A 21,690-nucleotide genomic window follows, 5' to 3' on the forward strand; every position below is an offset into this window, starting at 1 on the left:
ATGGTTGGATTCATATTCCTTCCACCTAAACCACTACATTTACTGTCACCCATCCCCTGCAGTCAATTCTATTAGACTTTACAGAAAGCAGTCCTTCCTTTTTCTCTATAAGATGAAGGTTCCTACAAATACTTTGCCCATGTTTTAGACTATTTATAAACAAAAAGCCAGCAACAATTACCATCATATCCATTAAATTATTATTTTAGTAGGAAAAAATCAGGAGAAATCATGCCTTCACTGGAAAACAAAACAGTTTATCAATCCACAATCCCTTTTCCAAAGCATCCCTACAGCATTAGTTAAAGGAAACTACTGCCTCACCATAGAGTTCATGCCTTCTGCAATAAGAAGGTTAGAGAGATTTGAAAGCAGTTATGATCACATGTGTGCAAGCTCTCTGATTTCTAAGTTATGGTGTGGAAATAGCATTTGATACTCTCTGTCCACTTGTAACATTAACCTGCTCCCTGTACACTCAGACTGAAGGTTGCATTTCTCATATATCTCGTCATGCTTCCACAAGGTGAGTTACTCTCCCTAAAACTGCTCCCTGCCACATCATCTACCAGTTCACTCCATCTCACCTACTAAAATTAATTAATCTGAATCAAATATTTTTCTTAAAAGATATTATAAAAAAGTGTCCATAGCCCCACTAAAAGTGGGAAATCCCACCTGAGCTACTTGAAATAATTAATAGCTCTTGGTATGGTTAATATCTTGTGGTTGCCTGATTTCCAGTCCTCTCTCAAGAGTAAATACTTCATATAACAAGGGCCAACAAATTCTTGAGATGTTTTTACAGTAAATATGAGATTCTGAGCTGACACATACGTCCTGCTACCTAGTCAGAAAATGTGACTGCTCTGGCTACTGCAGTGCTATGCCACTAAAAGAATCTGCCTCTTCATCTAGTGCTTTGAGGACAATTTGAGACCAAAATCTATCTCTAACTGAAATAACAGGCTGTGTTCAACCCAGAAGTGGCAAATTATTCCTTCAGTTTAGGTGATCCATAGGAAATAAGCACTTTGCCTTCAGTCCGAGTGCCCTCTGCTTAATACTCTGTTGTCTATCCAAATTGCATCATCAAAATAAATCTTCAAGTACCGTCTGATTAATCTTCTAAGATATGTGCAAAGATGTACCTTTATCTGCTATTTGGTTTGTAGGTACAAGAACTGTATCACAAAGGCTTCTACTAAATACCACCAAGCACAAAGAGAGATTGATCTCAAGCACCTCAACCCCTTCAAAGGTTATGAACCAAAGCAGTGGACCTGAAATGTTAATACTTTAGTCCTCGTTAATACTCTTTTTCTTGAATTTTTTCAGCCCATATTCATTTTCACACAAAGCCAAGAACTCAGGTTCTTATACCCATCCTTTCTTCCAAACAATTATAGAGAAAGGATCCTCAGGTTACTTCTGTAACCTGTGGACTTGCTAAGACAACTGCCCATGGCCACTGCTTGTTTCAGATGAGTACTTTGATATGAACTTTAAGACAACTTCAGAATTTACAGTAATCAGACACACAGACACACAGATTACTAATTTTAGTTTCCCTAATTTATAGTGCCCAAGCTTCTTAGGGTGTTCAGATACTTTTGCTCATTAACTACCTGAAAAAGCTTTGTGATTAGGAGGAATGCATCTTCCTGTATCAGATACTTCCATAATAGTCACACCATTCTGTAACTCACACCACAGAGTAAATTTAGCTCTTAACTGTACCAGTACAATATATTTTCTCAAATGAATATGCTGACTGAACATGTAATGCACACGATTTTTCTTCTTTTGACAAAGACAGAGCAAGTCCTATTTTTTTTTTTTTGAAAACTCTGTTTTTCAGCCATATATTTATGTTTTCTGTAAAGTTATGTTCAGATAACAGCTTGCATTTAATTAATAAGAAAATCCCATTCCATCTCCATCTTCACATTCTTTGTCGGGCCTTGTGGCTGCAGTATGCCTTCTTGCTGGAGGACATTTCACTGTGTGCACAGCGTGCGTGTGCTCTAATTTCTACTTCCCCATCATGCACCACAACATGAAGAAAGCAGTGACTGGAGGGACGTGAACTTATCAGTCATTGTCAGGAGCTGGTGGTGACAGTAGGAAAACTAACAGCCCAGAAATCTCTTAAACACTGAAGTGCAAGAGAAGAAAATAATCAAAATAAAATAGGGTTGCAGACATGAAAGAGCAAAGACTGCTTTTAAAAGTATATGGATACTTTATTTGCACAAAAATAGATGTTGCAGGAATGCCATGTGTTTGTAGGCATGGAAATAATTAATTGATAAACTGGCATTATTCAGTGTTCAAAGACATTCTTTCAAAGTTTTGTGAACTACACAATCAAATATTATGTATTGAAAAATCTTCCTTTATGTGTTTCTTCATGTCGCTGTCTAGTAGGGTTTCTTTCAGGCGTATATACTCTCTTACAAATTATTCTAAAAATATTTAAAATATTATCTTGAAAAGTTCACTCTCAGCAGTGTTTTAGAAGAATATGCAAATATACTTGTCTTCACTATTCTGAATTCTCAGGGTCTAATCGTCTATTCTTTCACTTACTTCAAGTAAACTGACAATACTTTCTAAAAAGAATTAAATTAAATTTTCTGCTGAAAATTGAGGTGTGTGATATTGTTGGAGCTGGATATAGAGCTCTTTAGAATAGTGCAAGAATGGAGACTACTCTCACAGTAGTTCAGTGGTATCCTATTATTAAAAAAAAATCTGTTACAGACTTTTAAGCAAATTTAGGGTTCCTTAAAGGTAAGTCATCACAAAGCAACTAAATCATACAGTGAAACTCTGCTCATTGCCCCAGGGCTCTAACTAAACTATTTGTCTTGCGGTAGCAGAACTTGTGGACTGGGGGAAGAGCTGTGCATTCCCCTCCAGGAGGGGATGTCAAAAAACAAGTTAGACTGTACACATAAGCAGTGAGAGTCTATACAGGTTGTTTCCGTGCAAAGAAAAGTGCAAGGCACTTCCTGGGAGCCTTTTTGCAGCTTCAAACTTATTTCCACGACCCTGATGCGTCAGGGATGGGAAGTAGTAAACCATCACCCCCACCCCTGGAGTACATCATCATATTTTTAATATCCTTATGTGCACACACTGACCCACCTCAATTCCTACTTTTGCTCTTCTGCACTGCTCTCTATCTTTGCCGGCTAAAACAAAATGAAAGAAAATCCCATAGCTGCCCCTACATTTTACTTTTAAACAAGCCTAAGCCTGTCTTCAATTCCTAACTCACCCAAGCCATGGTGTAGTGCTTGCTTGGGATGAGTTCTGGCACTCAGGAGCTCAGCGAGGGTGAAACCTTATACACAAGCACTGGGGGATCATTCAATGTACACTGGTGCTTTGAAAGTAGCAGACGGATTTGTTCCCATCACCATCTCATCTTGGCTTCATCAGCCAAATCTGCAGCTGGATATGCACAGGGCTTTGCAGTACCATCTGGCCAATTTTAGCAAGAGGTTTCATCTCATTCTGCTTAGCCAAGGGGCACCACACACTGTAGCAAGGTGCTACAGGAGAAGAGAGAGAGTAGAGACAGGAGAGGGTTGGAAATGTGGAGCCATCTCTTTAAGTGGCTCTGTGCTCAGCCAAGGGAAGTCTCCTGCATTTTGGGTGAAAACTCAGTTGCCTTCAGGACTACTCCATATCATCCTATTTCTCCAAACAGCCTGAGACACTGCAATCATTCTACACAGGAGCCCAACCCCAGCAGCTGAGCAAATACAGGGCAAGATTTATCCCTCCATAATCAGGGATAAAGCAGCACACCTTTCAGTCTTTTCATTTACTTTTTTTGTTAAGGCTTTGTATTAAATCCTTACACAATGTCAGTCATGTAAAACTTCACTGTAGCATCTCCCGTTAAGTCTTCACTGATATGTGGGGAGGAACAACTAAGCTCCAAACAGATTTTGAAGCATTTTACTTAGGTGAGAGTGGCTTACTGCAGTTCTAATGTATTCATCTCATATTCTGAGCTTTACGTCAGAGCGACAAAATAAATAGTTTCAGAAAACCATTTTTCAGTAATTCTCACAAACCAGAAAACCTCAGCAATGGTCCAGCTGAATTTTTTTTTTCCTCATAGAAAAGTGTAGTTCCTCAGAAATATGTGTCAACCATCAATGCAACACGTAGATAAAAAAAATCTGAGTATTTCACTATTTGCACTTGTCTATATTTAGTATTAACATAAAATAGAGTGAATGAGAATAGACAGTCAATTTGTTTTACACATAAACACTTTTGGAAAATACAGTTGCATTACCAACAATGCTTAACTTATTATTCTAAATGGATTTTGTAAATTGCTCTCCTTAACATACTACCACAATTTTTATAAATTGCTCTATTAGCACAATTTATGGAAATTGTGTCGTGCAGATTGTTAGTAAATTGAGCCTGTTTTTATCATTTATTTCCATTCTTCTTTGCCAGGGCACAATTCAGCAGAAATACAAGGATCAGATTCTTCTCTCAGCTACACCAGATAGTTTCTGAATTACTCCACTAGACTCACTTTTAAGAAAGTGAATCTAGATTGTGATTTTCCACGTTGCAAATCCCATGAAAGAAAAAAAGATTCTTCAAAATGTTTCTGCAGCTGAGCTGAAATTAATTTAGCCATTACTAACAGGATGCTCAAATATGTCTTTTTTCTCTTACCACAGCATTAGGCTAGACAGTAAATTCTAATTTCATGAAAAATAATGTGGTTAAATTGCCCATGCAATTATTGTCATTTGACCAAGTTTTGAGTAAATTATGAATGCTGGGGAGAAAAAGCATGCCTAAGAAATTAGCAAAGTGTGTAGAAAAGGCAAAGACAATTAACAAAAATGTGGAAATTATCTTCACTCTAGGCTGACTTCCAAAAAATCTGGTAGCAATTCCCCATTGCACACAAACCTGACTGAAACTCCTTTCATTAGACTTTTTTCTCTATCTTAAACAGTATGGGCCACATTTTTGAAGACATGCATTCCAGAGGATACGGCATAGCATTGCAAACAACTTAATCCCAAATATTTGGAAAATGTGGGGCTAGATCTTGAGTGCTTTCAAAGAACAGAAGGAATCTCTTGGGGTCTTCAATAAGTTTTATGCCAAAGCTTTAATATTTCCAGTCTTAGGAAAATATCCTGGGATGTCCGAAGAAAAACTGCAAATCACTTTAATGTTTGGAGGATCTAAGGAATAAAGATCATGTATAAACTGAAAGAATATGAGGGAGAGATAGTGACCCCATAGAGGACAGGGATGATTCTGCCTTTTCAATCTCCAAGGTCTCAGAGAGGTAGCAACAGGCTTGACAGCAGAGAGAAATAAATGTCCCCATCCATTCCGTCCATAAGAGGCATTTCATGGAGGATAGGTACAGGAAGTCAGCCTTGTCAGGAAAGGTTACTAGAGGTGCTGGAAGTTAGAGGCTTTGGGGAATGGGTTATTACATGAGGAGACAGCACAGAGATGCTGCCAAAAGCACCCTGTCCCAACCAGCAGTAGGGCAGAGGAAAGTAGGAAGCAGTCAAGAGGTAAAAAGGGAGACAATGGAGACAGGCACAAAAAGTAGAATCCATTAGACCATGTGAGGCATAGAGAAAATATATCTGATTGCTGTACGAGAGTGAGAAAGAAGATACATTGGAGATACATTTAAGGAAGAGTAACAGTTTTAGAGCAAGACCAAGTAAGGCAGGAAAATGAGATTATTGCAAGGTGTGATTTTGCCATCAATCCCAGAGATTTTGGCAGGGTTTTGCCATCCTGAGTGCTAAATGGCCTAGTAGTGAGCCACAAGGCTTTGAGGTAGGAGTATCAGTTGCAATGCAGAGTTTCTGCAATTTCCCTCACCTGCACTGCCTGCCTAATGTAAACTGTGTTCTTTCATCTGATGGAGGGCGCTGGTAAAACAAGCAGGGCCCTGCCTGAGATGGAGCAGTTTACTCTTCTTCTTATTAGAGCAATGTGTAGGTCATTTGTTTCTTTAATATTGATAAAGGCTTAGACAAAACAAGAAAATATACTCTGATCAATATCCAAAGATATTTCAAGAAGGAATAAAAGAATGTATAAAATGAAAAAAAAAAAAAGATCAGGAATGGAAATCCAAACTGACTGTCCTAATTTTCCCTTTAAATATATATTTTAAAAGAGTTTCATAACTTCATTAAACATTTCCAGAGGAATATATGTGTTGTAAGAAGTCATGTGACAACAGTCCTTCAAGCAACAGTCATGTCGTTTTAATACAAGCATGAACTGAAATAACACTGTAAATTACTAAATTTGTATTTGTTTTACTTTGAATTGTTTTTATTCCTCAAACTTATAATAACGTAAAAATGTTGCAAGACAGTCTCTTGAGAACCTGGGTTTTGTAGCAGTTTCAATTTCCATTATTAAAGTTTTCCATCCACTTCCTAATTACCTTTTCGTGCCTGGGTCTGGGCTTGCTTCCATTTTGTGGCAACCTCCTGGTATGTAGCCCCTAACAAGTGAAACAACAGCTTCTGATTTTAGCCAAGAACAGCAATCAGGTGGCCAGTGGGTCATCAGGTAGCATTCTCACAGTTCACTTTTCTCCCCTCTAGTTTTTTTTCAGACAGCTTTATTATCGCAGCCAAGAATGATGTGAATAGTATCATCACGGTGTCACAGAATGGTTTGGGCTGGGATCATCGAGCTCCAACCCCCCTTGCCAGAGGTAGGGACACCTTCCACTAGACCAGGTTATTCAGAGCCCCACCCAACCTGGCCTTGAACACTTCCAGGCATCCATAGCTTCTCTGGCAACCTGTTCCAGTGCCTCACTACCCTAACAGTAAAGATTTTTTTCTTAATATCTAATCTAAACCTACTCTCAGTGTGAAACCATTCTTCTTGTCCTATCACTACATGCCCCTGCAAAAATTCCCCCTCTGGCTTTCTTGTATACACCCTTTAGGTACTGAAGGGCTGCTATAAGGATACCACCATCATATTTGTGTAAATGAATGTATGACAGAATGCAGGTCTCCACAAATCCTCCGTGCTTTATTTAAATACACATACATATATCCACATGCATGCAGACATCTAATAATGAGCAAGCAATGAGGTGTTAGAAGGAGCAGGCAAGGGTTCATTTAAAAGAAGCTTTTGCCCTAACTCAAACTACTGTTATGTTTTCAGAGTGTGTGACTCATCTGATGAGATTTTTCTTCCCCTCCTCAAGTAGGTTGAACAGTGATCAAGAAATAAATGACAGGGTTTTAACATGTACTGCTAGAGAGACATAATCAGAAGCTCTGAAAGCTTAAGAAAGGAGGGTTCCATTGTAACATTCAGCTTGCACTTGCAGGCATTTTTCTATTCACTTGTTAAAATAAAAACCAGCACAAAAAAACAGGGTAAAGACCGCTGATCACAGGTTCTGCTTCAGTTTCATTGTCGCTGATGTGACAATCATTTAAAATACTTTCTCAGTCCCCAAATTCTTAAAATAAATGGCATAAATAGAATATTTTACACAACCACTAAGAAATTACTAAAAATTCCATAGAATGCACATTCCACTCAGAACACAGAAAAAAAACCAAGTGGCCTGGTAATGGAGCTAGCAGGAAAGATTTTTTAATCATCATTAATGTCTAGGATGTAAGATTCCACGTAGACTTCGAATAAAAGTACGTGCCTGAGGTTCAGAACCTGCCTTGTTACTGAACAATGACAGATATAAGAAACCAGCTGAAACTCTGCCACTAACTGGAGCTTAAATGCTGATTGCATAGCCATACCAGGAAAGAATCAATCCTCCCTTCACAGGATGTGAACTTTTACTACTGAACTTTACCTGCTTATTACCTATGTAGAGTAAGCTGTACCTAAGGTGAAAGATGAGAGAAGAAAATATATGATTCTAAGAAAAGAGGCATCTAGGAGAGACCAATCCAGGCAACTCAAAGACAATGAGATAAGCAGATATGCCACGGAGACAGTCATTACAGTGAGGAAGGGACAATGACAAGTCAGGAGAGAAAAGGGTGCAACAGAGGGTTGAGCAAAAGTAAGGTAACTAGAGAGTAGATGAAAACTACAAAGGAGGTCACAGATAACAGGTGGGAAGACCAAGAGCTGCTTTTTGTAAAGATTAAACTCAGACTCAATTGAATTCGCTTTACAGGCCAAGTGATGGGACTGGCCACTCAAATGGTTGGGCAATGTGACCAAGAAATTAATGTTTGCTCAATGGTCAATGGTGCTACTGAAGTCTCTTGTAGCACACCTTTTCCCATCCTTTCTCTCATGTGTTTACCTCAGGAACACATTTAAATGGGGGCTTTGTCTGCTCCAGGTTTTTGCTACAGCGGGCAGTTTTAAGCTATTCAAATATGTCTGCATGTCAGATGCTTGATTTGGTCTGGGGAATTTGGAAATTTTACAAGAGGTCAACATTGCACATTTCACCCCCACAGAAGGTACGTTATAAAGAAACCCTCCTTTTGCAAGTGGTTCTTAATTTAAATAACCCACCTTCCTCGGGGATTTTAAATTAAGAATTCTGGGGTTTCTCACTGTTTTTCTCATTTCTGCATTCTTTTTCCCTCTTCATTGTACCAAAGTCTGTCCCATTGCTCCCAAACTAATATAGTAATATGACAGGAAATGTTCCTTTTTAAAAAAAAGGGCAGGGATGTGAGAAGGTAAAAAAATAAGTTCAGTAAATATTCCAGAGCAACAGAAGGGGAGTAATCAAGGGACAGGGTGAGGCAAGTACAATCTTTTTTTCCTTCTGGTGTGGTTTATACACATGCTATTTTTGCTCATTTTCAAAGCCGTTTTTGTAACCTTCAGACCATATAATAGAGGCTTCTTATTTTGTCTGTAATAACTTTTTATACTCAGTAAGTAAGCCTAGTTTCCAATTTCTGTACAAATCCTTCTTGGGCTTGGGTAAGTGAATGGCTGTGATTCAGCCAGTGGGTCTCTAGCTACCCTTCCTCACAATCCTAACACAGGGACGATTTTCAGCTGTGCTCTTCATACTGTTTCTGTCAGCGATAATCAATTCATTTCAGCTCCTTTTACCCAGATTTGCTTCCTGAGGGACCTCAGCAAGATGGCCTCTGATGTAGCTGAATCCATCTTTCCGCCCACTCATGGTCTCTGTTTCACTGCTTTTTTTCCTTCTTACCCCAGGAGTCTGAAGCTCCACCCTTTCCTCCCTCCCTGGCACTCATGGCCTACTGGATAGGCTTTAATAAAAATACAGGATCCTCTCTTCTGTTTTCTGCATCTTCTGAAGAAAACTTACCAACTCTTCACAGTCATCTCCACTTAAACTGTTCCCTCATTGTATTCCTGGATAGTCTCATAATTAAAGCCCTTCTTCCCCCTTAGCACTAATATCTTCATTTGGGGTGATTCTGCTGAAATAATAATCCTCATTTAGGGATCAACGGAATAGGCCCAACATGGTCTTGCCCTTGCTGACTTCTCATCTCATTGATCCACTCTTCAGCATGATTCCCCTAAGATTTGCACTGTCAGAAATAAGGGGATGTTAAATGTCATAATTAATCTGGGAAGAAAGAAAATGTCTTTTCCCCACAGAAAAGGGTTTAAAACAAATTATAGTTTTGATAACTCCAGGACTTTCAACCTTGTGCTTATATACCGGGAGAACAGAAGGAATTGGAAGAAAACAGCAATAAACCCATATAAGCTATTTGCATAATGGACTTGCTACATTGCAAATACTAATGAACAAGGTTCCCCTTGGCTAAGTTAGAGGGCAAAGGAAATTTTCCGTGTTTAACATCGGCCCTTTTTGTTCCCTAATCAGGCTGCCATTGTCTAGTCTCTCTACCTCTCATATCCCAAGCTTCCTCAATTTGTGATGGCCAGAAAATTTTGTTCATAGTTCATTATCAAAGTAAATTCTCAAACAAATACTTTTTTGGACATAAAAATACAAAAATATGTAAGAAATAATTTGCATTCTGCTTCTCTGTCTTCAGAAGATTGACCAGGAAAAGAAAGCAGCCCTCCACTGTGCTGCTGCAAACATACAAAACCATTCATCATCTCATGGGTACGTTCATTTAGGCGCCCGTACTTGAAGTGATCAATTTTCAAAACGGGACTGTATCTGCACATGAATGTCAAATATTGTATGGAAGACAGGCAGCTTCATGTTGAGACAGTGGGCTAAAACCAATTTGGAAAACTTTGGCTTTTCAACATTTATATAAACCTTCCAGATTTTGTAAATGCCACATGGGGATATGCTACCTTACTGAGGTACTCTAGCTGATGAATGAGTGGCATGGCATCTTGTTCATTAAAAGACAGGGAAGACAGGAAACAGGAAAGGTAGGAATAATTTTCTCAAGATATGAGCTCTGCCTTCCTTTTAAATAATGAAGCACCATTGGATTGACCCTACAAAAGCACGTAGGGTCTATTTGTTCTCCAGAACTTTCCAAAACCCCTTTTTTGATTTTCCAGAACTTCTGTAGTCTGTTTTGCCACCTCTGAACACTTTTCTGTCATGTGTTGTTTTCAGTTTGCCATTTCCCTGCGCTCAGGTAGGATAACCCTGAAAAAAGAAAGCAGTACCTTATAACAACCAGTTTTCTTTATGAAAAACGGTCGAAACCAGTACTGGAGAGCACTTTGTCCTCCTGAAACCTGCAAATATAAGTGCATTTTCTATAAATGCAAAAGTATTGCTCTTCATCTGTGAATTATTATGGCTTTATACGTTTTCTATGCCTGTACAAGGCTCAGACCAAAGAGTAAAGCTGTCATGGTCAAGCTCAGCCTGAGTCAGGACTCCAAGCTGTCCAGCAGATTTTCTGTGTCATGCAATAGCTCTGTGTCCCCAGCTGTAAATGATATATAATAATGGCAACCTATGTTTCTTGCAGAGACTGTCCACAGCCCAGAAGTGTCCAAAACATGGATAAAGACTGTAAGCAAGGCCAAGAACAGCAACGTCTATCTGGCCTACAAGGCACACACCTGAGGTACAAATGAAATCATAAAAAAGAAGCTTCATAAGTGCTCATAAAGGAATAAAGGTATTCCCTTCTGTTTGTAGAAAGTTTTCAGATATGCAGTTGTAAAGTACTTGATAAGAAAAATTGTTCCTGATTTACATCTCCTGAAATAGATTTAATTAGTTATGGAGTATCATAAAATGCCTAAGTAGCCACTTGCTGATGTATTCACCTGGGAGCAATTTGAGGAGCTATTCTTCAGCCCTGCAGACATGCAAGATGAAAGAATAGACAGATCATTAGCCAACAATGAAATTAAAAAGAAAAATACAGTGACTAGAAAAAGCAATTATCATCTCCATTAAATTTTATCTGATTCAATATCAAGTGTGGCTGGACAAAAGGACAAGAATTGGTGTCCCAACAGTTCCTTGGTGAGCTGCTGCATTCAGGACAAGAGGAGATGAAAGGCAGCCCTCTGCACTGAGGGCTAGGTAGGACTCTGGCATATCAAATCCCTTGTTTCCAGGATCAAAAAATATTCCCAGGGAGCTGGAGAAATAAAGCTACCATTGATGAATAATTCAGAGACAGGACCTGAATTTGGAGTTGCTACTCAGACCTGAAATGAACAGCTGTTTTGCCTACAGAAGAGCTGTGAGATCTCTAAATAAAGTCATATTTTTCATAATGTGTATGAAGCAGCCAGCAACAGTCCTCTTTTGTTCTCCATGGGCAATCCTCTTCCAGGGCAGACACTTGCTTCTACTGACTCTTACTAATCATGTGGTTTGGTGAGCAGCCACAAAATTTTCCTGGGTTCCACAGGACCAGATATCCATGGCAAGGTGCTTCTGAACTTCCTCTCAGATCCAGGTGGTGACTCCTGTGCCAGTTCCACCTCAGTGACTTCCCAAGCCATGGCACAGTGACCCTCACCTATTAAGGTAACTTATTTAGACTTATTAGGGCTACAGCTATTTTACATAGAGAAATCATTAAAATACTTGACTAAACCATCAACTGCACCAGTAATTTTCTAGCTTACGCCCTTAACTGTACCCAGGACTATTAGTAGATCTTTATGTTCCAAGAATGCTACGTCAAATGAAAATCTCCAAACTTAGAGGATAAAGTTTATTTTGATTGCTCTTAATGTCTGTGATTAATGATGTATATTTCTTATTTCTATTTTTCAGGCTTGTTCTAAAGAATAGGTCATATTTAATGTCCACCATATGGGAAACAGCCCACCAAATGAAACACTTATTGGGATAATTCCATGGGTATTCAGAAAAATGCAAAATTAATTAATTTTCCTTCTGGTTCTCAAAATGTACCTAGACAGAATGGGAAGTTTTATGAGATGCTAATTTTCCTTCTTTCCCCAAATACCATAAGAATAATTTTCTTGATTTATTTTCTATTTCAGATTCTTGTCCTGATCAGAAATGAAAAAAATCAAAGGATGAATAAACATGAAAGGTTAGCAAAACATATTTGCACCTCAAAAATGTTACATTTGCAGTTTTGGAGAAATCTAAATGTCATTTCATGCAAACAGATTTTCCCACAGCTCTCCTTAATTCTTAGAGAACATGATAACAAGGATACAGTAAAGAGATGAAACTAGGATTAATGAGACATAAGTGAAGCACTTAATAGTTGAATCTGTGGGATGATATGCACAGGAAAATGATGAAATGGCCATGAAACATGATTCAAGAGTAAACTTCACAAAAAGAAAATATGTATCACTGGAAATACATTTGCATTTTAAGAGGAGAGAATTGAATAACCCAGAAGAGCATTTCCATTTCTAATTATTTGCTACTGTGATTCAATGACTAGACCCTGGGTTTTGTGAAAATATTTCTGTACACTGCACCAAAGCGATCAAAAGTCATTCATTTTTATGCTAATGTAAAGGAGTACAATCTTAACACAAGATCTGTCTGCAAGAGATCTTCATAGAAATACAGCATCCAATTAAAAGCAGACCAATACTTCAATTGACATAAAGCTCTACAGCAGCATGCACATTTGCTGTGTCCTACATTTTCTTGTTCAATTCTTTTTAGTTAATTCATTGCTCAGGTGAAAAATTTCTTAATTTTGTTTGCTGATAAACACAACCTGTATTTTAACATTTCCTCTCAAACAGGATCCTAGACCAGGAGTACAGAGCTAGAAAGTACCCCACACAACAGAATACTATGAGAGAGGCTAAATTATTTTGAAGTATTCTTGACAACTAATTAAAACACCGAAAGACCTCTAATGTTCCTTTTGCAAAATAAGGGCTATTTGTTCGTTTGTCCTAACATTTTTCCTTGGAGAATAGCTTATTCTTTTAATGCTGTGATTTTTTTTCTTTAATCACAGTGCTGAAGATTTTTTTCCCCATTGTTTGTCACATTGAACCACCAATCACAGTTTTGAAATCCTTTCTCTTGAAGGAAAGACATTCTATTCACACTGATAGAACTCTGATATAACAGTCTTAGCTGATCGTAAACATAAGGGGGATTATCAAGATGCCATTATTTTTCAAAGATATTCCTGAGAACAGATGAGTCTGGACTTTAGATTAGCATTAAAGTTGCTTTAATATAACATGTTTCATAGTTCCAATATAAAAACTAATTTATGAGAAACACAGTCTCTCTCTGTATTACAAGGTATTACACACAGTTCCATGGTGACTTTGAAAGGTGACTTTTGATTACTTTCTTGGTGTATGGTTCTTACTGTACAAATAGTAGAGGTTTTTTGGATTCTGAAAGATTCTTTTGTTGAAGGTCAATTAATAAGCTTCAAGCAGCCTACTTTTGCCCTACTCCTTTGTCAGGTTAAGGACTCCACCCTGTCTGACAGCATGAACCACCAACTGGGGCTGCTCATTGCACCTTGTCAATGAAACAAGTTTACAGGTTCTAGCAAACTAGTCTCCTTCCTAGAAGGCAGCACTCTGGCACAGAAGGACAGGAGTACAATCAAAAACCACTAGGCGGAAATTTGAGATAGGACAGGTAGCAACAAAAAAGAAGACAGAAGTCAGGTTTTTTCTTCCTTTAGGCTCTACTGACAAAGTTTTATTAGAAGTAGGATCCATTGCATTGCTAAAAGGGTTCAACACCTGGCTGGACCTTCTATACTTTACTTTGACAACCAAGTGCAAGACCAGGAGAAGGAAAGGAGGAGGACAGCAGCATTTGACACCAGCTGCCATAAGCTGAAGAAGTTCTTGGAGAGAGGACTGCGGCTTTACCTGTACTTGATTTATGCTACTATTTATAAGACTAGGATTTGATATATGAATGAATACAACACTGAATTTAGCAAAGGCAAAAAATGGTATTATGAGGACAAAATAGGCCTCCAAAGAGGTAGCTGCCATCCTAAGCTCCATGTTGGGCTGCAGGGCATGCAAGCATCTGTCCCCAGCACTGGCCCATTGCTCAGGGGACAGGGGAGCATACAGCCCCACAGCCATGGCAGCCATGGGTCGACAGACAGCCCTACTCATCATCTCCATCCTCCCTCTGGGAGAAGGTGCATCTGGGGGAGAGGTTCAGCCCCTCTCCCCTCTGGGGTCCTTCACAGAGACCAGCCTGCACAAAGACTGTAGATGTGACTCACCACATCCCTTCCAGGGCTGTGGTCACTGCAGATGTCTCCACCAGCTGGGAAGACCAACTGGGTAATGTTTAATAAACATTAAATTACCTTAATCCTCGTGTCCTCAGTAGAACCAAGCACTGACCAGATTTGGGGAACACATATTTTACCTTGAAAACATGGAGCAAGGAGCCTTGCTAAGGATACAGACAGAGCCTCTCAAACATTATGTGTGAAGCGTTTGAGTCTCAAAAGGATACTCAGAGGAGTGTCACAGTTGTTAAACAGCCTTGTGCCAAGTACTCAGCACAGTATCACTCTGAGATATTACACTCCTCAGGCACCACCTGGGTGAAGGGCATCATCTGGGCATCCCTGATGCTACCAAGAGCTCAATAATAAAATTGAACCCATCATGATGCACCCTTTGTCCTGAATTATTCCCAGACTGAGATACGTAACTATGACCTAAAACATCAGCTGTATTATGTATTTATCCCTTCCATCAATAGACTGGTACAGCATGTGACTATACACCTTTAAACAGCTGTCGGCTTTCCAGCAAAGCTGGCTATCATTCAGCCATGGATAAAATAATTATGTATAGCATTTCATTGTGCCTGGCCATCCTGAGACAGCTGCTCAAGCAGTAAAGAAACAGATTTCAGGACCCCAGCCCCATTTTTGAGGTGTTGCACGACCAGCACTCTCCAGCACAAAGAGCTGGGTAGTAAGATCTCTTTTTAACTTGCAGATGACTGTGTGCAATAAAGCCCATGACGAACTTCAGTCTGAGGCAGGGAATTTGGTGTGATTTTATAATGCTGCTTTTTTTTAATAAGGCATCCAACTCTCTAGAGCTGCTCTGGGTAATCCTAATAGGTACCTAATGATTTTCTTCATTTTATTCTTTAGGCTTGAAGTATAATAATGTTACTGTGCTACATGTGCTCTGCAGATAAATCTCTTTCTATTTATTGTTTTCTCATTGCCTCTTGGACATTATGTATTTTTTCTTAACACTCTATCTCATTTGTAAACTGTGGTTGAGAACGATTTATGAAGAACCATTTGAACCAAGAAGCATTTTTAATGAGTATATTTTGCAAAGGGCAACAGCACCACGAATAACACCAATTAATAGCTTTATTTGATCTAGGGAGTAGGAAAAAGCAAATAGAAACTCAGATATTGATTTGTCCAGTGGTCTGCCTATTGTAGAAAAGTAACCCTATGTGTTCTCCATCTTCAATTTTAATTTCTTTGTGTAGCATATGCAAGTACAACATCTGAGCAGAAATAGGAATTGGAAAATTCTCTTTCTCACAGTATACAGTGAGCAACGTTTCTTCTGGCGCTTGATGAGAAGTAACTTTAGTTTTAATACTGCTGAAAAAGTCTTGATTGGAGAGGCACATTGTCATTTCTTGCTTATTTGCTTAATAACTACAAAGTGATAAAGCAAAATATTAGACTGGGCAGTTTAATTTTGAAAGAATAAAACAAGCAAATAATTTTTACTTCTTTAATGCTTTCCCAGTTGTGCTTCTTTATTTGCTGCATTTGTCAATAGCGTACAATTTTCTTTCTCTCCCTGCACTTTCAAGACCTTACTTAATGACTTAGTAAGCAGGATCCTCATGAGTAAATGAGGATGCATGGAGAGTAGAAGAGAGCAGGTTTCACAGTCAAGGGCAAACAAACCCTGACCAAAGGTCTGTAATTCCCACACGGCCACACAGAGCCTGTCATTTTGCAGCAAACTACAAGTTTGTTCTGCATTAGCTCACTCTCCTTCAGTATTGATATCAAATGCACTGATTCTCTAACTCTTGAGCAACCCTTCTAGCACAGCCCACCACATTTGCTACTCTAATTGTAAGATTTACAAGATTTTTTGACATGACACCTAGCTTGCCTCTCAGAGCTTTCTGATGGTATTCTACTCCCCCTGCCCCCTTCTTGCACCTCACATGAAACAACAACAGATAGCCCTGGCATATGATTTTCCCTGTGTCACAGAATGTCATAAAAATTAAAATAGACTTCTTCAATAATACTGTAGATTTGAAACACAATTTAATATAGAACACAAAGATTATAGAGATACTTCTAAAATATGTCAAATAAAAATTGTTTAGAATGGGGGCTTTGACTATATTCATATCTATTTGGTATTACAAAAACCAGATGTGGAGAAACAGTTGTACTCATTAGGACATTTTCAGGGCTGCTGTAAGTCACCCTGTCTTCACACACCCTGAGGGACTACTGTCACACTGAGAAGCAACACAAATACAACAAATTTTACTATTGTGATTTCCTGGATGTAACTTGTTATATGTAGGACACCTGGTAAGGGGGAATAACAGGGAAATTTCTCTCAGCCTCAGGACAGGCAGTGATCCAGCAGTGCCAGAAGATCTCCTGCACCCTGGTCACTGCCTCCTCCTTCTTCCCAGTTCCTTGTGGACAGCTCCAGGACTCTGTAGCCACCAAGACTGGCTCTGGGTTAAAACAATTAAGGAAAGCAATGAAGGCATTTCAGATGGCAAGGACAGAGCAGCTGCAGAGGGAAAGAGACAGAAATGAGGATTTGGGTTACCACAGAACCACAAACTGTTTCAGTGAGGTAAACTTGCTCCAAGTATTTTTCCATAGGGATGCTTCCTGATCAATAGGAGTGAATGCCTAACTGACTTACCAGCATGCTCTGCTTTGCAAACTAAATTAATAACATTTCTCAGGTATGTGAACTTTAATACCAATATGTGTTTGGATTTCTTCCAGATTTGATATTTACTGTGAATTTCCTGGATTTATGTTCTGGAATTTCCTCTGTAAAACAATTTGATGTTTACAGATAGTCAAATAACCCTCTAGTAGAGCCAGGTAGTGTTGTTGTTGCAACAACATGGTGCTCAAATGCACAGATTTTGTATGGTGAATCAGTTAATTTCAACCATGGTGGACCTGAAAGTCTGATGGGACTTATAAAAAACACTAGTTGTTAGTTACACCAAGAGCCAAAACTCACAATATACTGACAATAAACATTTGGTGCAGCCTGATAAAATTTTGTCTTGTGGCCAAATCCCAAAAGGCCACTCCAGAAGGGTCCCACAGGGATCTTCTCTTTGATGAACCCATCAGTCAGGGAGAGGAGAGAGTGGCACCCCTGAAGTCAGTTGCAAGCTCAGCAGGGCACAGACATCATATGAGCTTCTGCTTGCAGTGCGTTTCCGTGGCAAATATGCAATATCTTTGCTCTCCAGGTAACTAGTTTTCAAGGATATTAGAGGTGTTTTGCTGCATGTTAACCTCCAGTTATTACAGCTAGTGATGCTGCCTGCTTTGTGCATGCCCCCACCACCACTGTGTGGATGATCCTATCCTGCAGGGACTTTGCCCATCCATCCCCACCTTGCAGAGCACTGGGTCCCTGCAGTAATTCAGAATGAAGGGCAGGCTCACTTGCTGGCTCTTCCTCTCTTTTTTGTCTATCCCCTGGATGTTTCAGTGTGTACTGAAAAAGCAAAACTGAGCAACCAGCCTCCAGCTGGTTCTGCATTATTCTAGGCAGGTATTATGGAGGCAGGGGAAGATGCGCTTTTATTCGGGGCTCAAGAAGTGCAGTATTTCCTTTTAAATATGCATAGACAATTTAAAAAGAGAAATACTACAATTGCTTCAGGACTGCCTTTGGCTCTGATTAGAAACAGCTGAGCAAAGTTAAGTGCTCAGCTGTTTCTGCAAAGAGATTAACACCTGTTGAAGATGGAATAAAAATATGTGACAGAGTTTAAGAGCAAATATCAAAAGAACATTATTGTAAAGCTAACAGTAACACCAGTGACTGATCACATCCCCACCCTGTCATGCTACATCACTCCTGGGAGGTAAAAAAAGCACATTAACACATCTACAGCACTTAAGCAATATATGCACATATTTTAAGCTCTTTTCTCATCCACAGCTGGGAGAATGGCTCCATGACTCTCTTATCCAAAGAAATTTACAGAGGATGTCAGGTCATAACAAAATAACATCTACCCAGGCATGCCACATACACTTGAGGCAGACAGCTGTATTATAGCATGTGTTGTTATAGTGCATATTAGTGTCCCATTTAGGGTAAGAGGAGCATCCTTAGTGTCTTACAGGACAACTCTGGATGTATGTACGGAGCGGGAAACAAGAGGTTGGAGAGCAACCCCACAGAAAGGGACCTGAGGATTCTGGTCAATGGCAAGTTGAATATGAGTCAGCAGTGCCCTGGCAGCCAGGAGGGCCAACTTTGTCCTGGGGACCATCAGGCAAAGCATTGCCACCTGCTCTGCTCTTGGCCTCACCTTGAATATTGTGTGCAGTTTTGGCGCCACAATATAAGAAGGATATTAAACTACTAGAGAGCATCCAAAGGAAGGCAACAAAGATGGTGAAGGGCCTAGAGGAGAAGGTGTATAAGGAGTGGCTGAGGTTGCTTGGTTTATCCAGTCTAGAGAAGAGGAGACTGGGGGAAGACCTCATCATGGTCTACAGCTTGCTCACAAGGGGAAATGGCGGGACAGGCACTGATTTCTTCTCTCTGGTGACCAGTGATAGGACCCAAGGGAATGGCATGAAGCTGTGTCAGGGGAGATTTAAGTTAGATATTAGAAAGAGGTTCTTCAGCCAGAGGATGGCTGGGCACTGAAACAGGCTCCCCAGGGAAGTGGTCATGGCACCAAACCCGTCAGAGTTCTAGAAGTGCTCAGACAATGTTCTCAGACACGTGGTGTGATTCTTGGGGTTGTTCTGTTCAGGGCCAGGAGTTGGACTCGATGATCCTTGTGAGTCCCTTCCAGCTCAGGATATGCTAAGATTCTATGTGTGATTTCCCAAATTTCTTTTCCTATGTGCTGCAGGGACAGTAGGAGTGTGTTGTACCTACCCCTCTCTTGGCTGAAGGGAGCTACCTGCCTCAGGGACCAGAGCTTCTCCTACACGCCACAGGGCCAGCCTTGCCCCACACAGTACAGGGAAAGAAGGCCTGGCACTGCTGGAGCTCCCCCAACACTCTGACATGCTCTCCCAAGGCAGCAGGAAAGCACCAGGCCCTGTGGGATGCTCTGCAGAAGTTCCCCCTGTGTTTCCTGCCTGTGAGCTCACTGCATTTCTCTGAGGCTGATGCTGAGACTGAAATAAGTGGCCTCACATTTTTTACCCCAAACCAAGTTTCTTTCCCGATGAAGGCCAACTGCAGGAGCAGTCCAGATAACAGTGTGCTCCACAGCTCATTAACACAGAACTGTGCAAAGTAGGGGCTACCAGGCGCACCACAGGGTGTGGGGTTGCCCACACTTCCAGGGAGGGAAGCACTCCAGACACTGTTGAAAGGTTACACTTACAGGCTCACTCTCTGGGTAGGTACCTCAGGAGTGCCCTATGATGCAGACATATACCAAAATGCACTGGACCACAGCTGTGGGCATGGTCCACCCATGCCCCAAGGTAAGGAGCCCACAGCCGTGACCACTGGTATGATGGTGGTGGGGACACAGCCCAGGGCTGTGCTCTTCTCAGGCACTGATTAGACCTCCACAACATCAGGCATGGGAATTGTCACTAACTCCCCTCAAGAGTAAACATCGCAATTGTACCTAAGCTACATTTGAGTGTGTGCCAAAGCTGCCTATGGTGGTAGAGAAGGAGAGCCCAAGCCAGCCAGGCTCCCCATTGGCATCTTGCCACCAGCTGCTAGAGACCACTGCCACGTCCAGTCATGTAAAAAACTGGCAGAGGTGAAGGCCACCCCTGACTTTCCTCTCCCTGCAAACTGGGAAACTGCAGCTTGCTTCTCTTTTTCAGGTGTGTCATTCTTCAGACTGTGCCCAGATGGAAAAACTGATGAAATGGCTGCTTCCAGCACACGTCACTGCACAGGTCCCCCACTCCCAATGGACGTAATGCCTCAAAGATTTACACCAGCTAAAAAATTTGATGCATGTCTCCTCAAAGCCAATTTATTTTTATTCCAGGAGGTATAAATAATAGAGAGACCTGGGGTTTGTTGGCTGATCTCTTATTTATTTTCTCTGGTCATTTATTGCAGCTCAGTTTATTTCTTCCTTAGATTTCAATTTCTGCTCTGGATTCATTTTGATTCTAGTTTCCTCAAATATTATGCACATAAATTAAGTATCACTATTCAGAAAAAAAAAGATCTGGGAGTCACCTGTGTAACCCAGAAGATACGAAAGGATGCAAAATGCAGAGAGCACAAAGAATGAGCAAAAATAGTGACACTTTTATTCTATTTCTTTGCAGTGTTGTATATGGAATGCTGTATGTCTTATGTTATTAAAAAAAAAAGTACATATAGGAAGGATTCTGAAAATATACTTTGAAAGGATAAAGAAACTGGAATATTATCCATAAGAAGACATACTGTAAAGATTTAAAGAGAAAAATGAATAAGAGATGATATGCAGTCAGTATATAAAGGACTTTGAGAGAAAGTAATTCAATACATCCTTTTTCCATACAATAAAGGAAAAAAGATACTAGTCCTGTGGACTAGAACTTCTTTCAAGATTTGGTGAAAGTATATTTATTGATTTAGATTGTCAAATTTTCATAAAGTCATTGGATAGGTTTAAAAGTAATTAATAATACAAATTAACACTTTATACTTAGTTCTGTACTGTTCATCTTGAAATATCTTGCTTATACCTCTGGAATATCTAATATTATCATCTTCACTGTTACTGGCTGGACTAGGATAACCAGGAATATAAATGCTGGGATTTCTGTAACTGTACAGCCTTTCCCAGGTCCAAGTGAGCAGAGCTAAAGTTGCCTATTTATTCTTCAGTGCAGTAGTTTCCTACTTGGAGCACTTGGTTTAAAAAAACATAACATTTTGCATGTCAAATACTGCAAACTAAAAAAGCAGAAAAAAGAGGCTACTAAAACTAAGACAAGGTTAATAAATCTTTTTAATGCTTGAACAGCTAACAAGGAAGGGCATGCAAGGACAGACTTAGTG

The 21,690-nt window shown here is 39.9% G+C and overlaps 2 long non-coding RNA genes across 2 annotated transcripts in view; both read right to left on the bottom strand.

The window, feature by feature from the left end:
- Nucleotides 1-484: 484 nt before the first annotated feature.
- Nucleotides 485-13,532, bottom strand: LOC108493403. Its single transcript, XR_001873464.1, has 3 exons — nt 13,519-13,532; nt 11,656-11,661; nt 485-576 (listed from the first exon to the last, which is right to left on the bottom strand). It is a non-coding gene; the product is annotated as an uncharacterized LOC108493403 (long non-coding RNA).
- A 2,198-nt stretch (nt 13,533-15,730) lies between these two features.
- Nucleotides 15,731-21,690, bottom strand: part of LOC108493401 — a 54,593-nt gene continuing 48,633 nt past the window's right edge. The window contains exons 3-4 of the long non-coding RNA XR_001873462.1: nt 17,013-17,226; nt 15,731-16,106 (exon numbers count right to left, since the gene is read on the bottom strand). This is a non-coding gene — a long non-coding RNA (uncharacterized LOC108493401). The remainder of the gene's footprint in view (nt 16,107-17,012; nt 17,227-21,690) is intronic.

The sequence above is a fragment of the Lepidothrix coronata genome, unplaced genomic scaffold (genome assembly GCF_001604755.1).
Source record: "Lepidothrix coronata isolate B3197 unplaced genomic scaffold, Lepidothrix_coronata-1.0 Scaffold16, whole genome shotgun sequence".
Taxonomy (NCBI): Eukaryota; Metazoa; Chordata; class Aves; order Passeriformes; family Pipridae; genus Lepidothrix; species Lepidothrix coronata.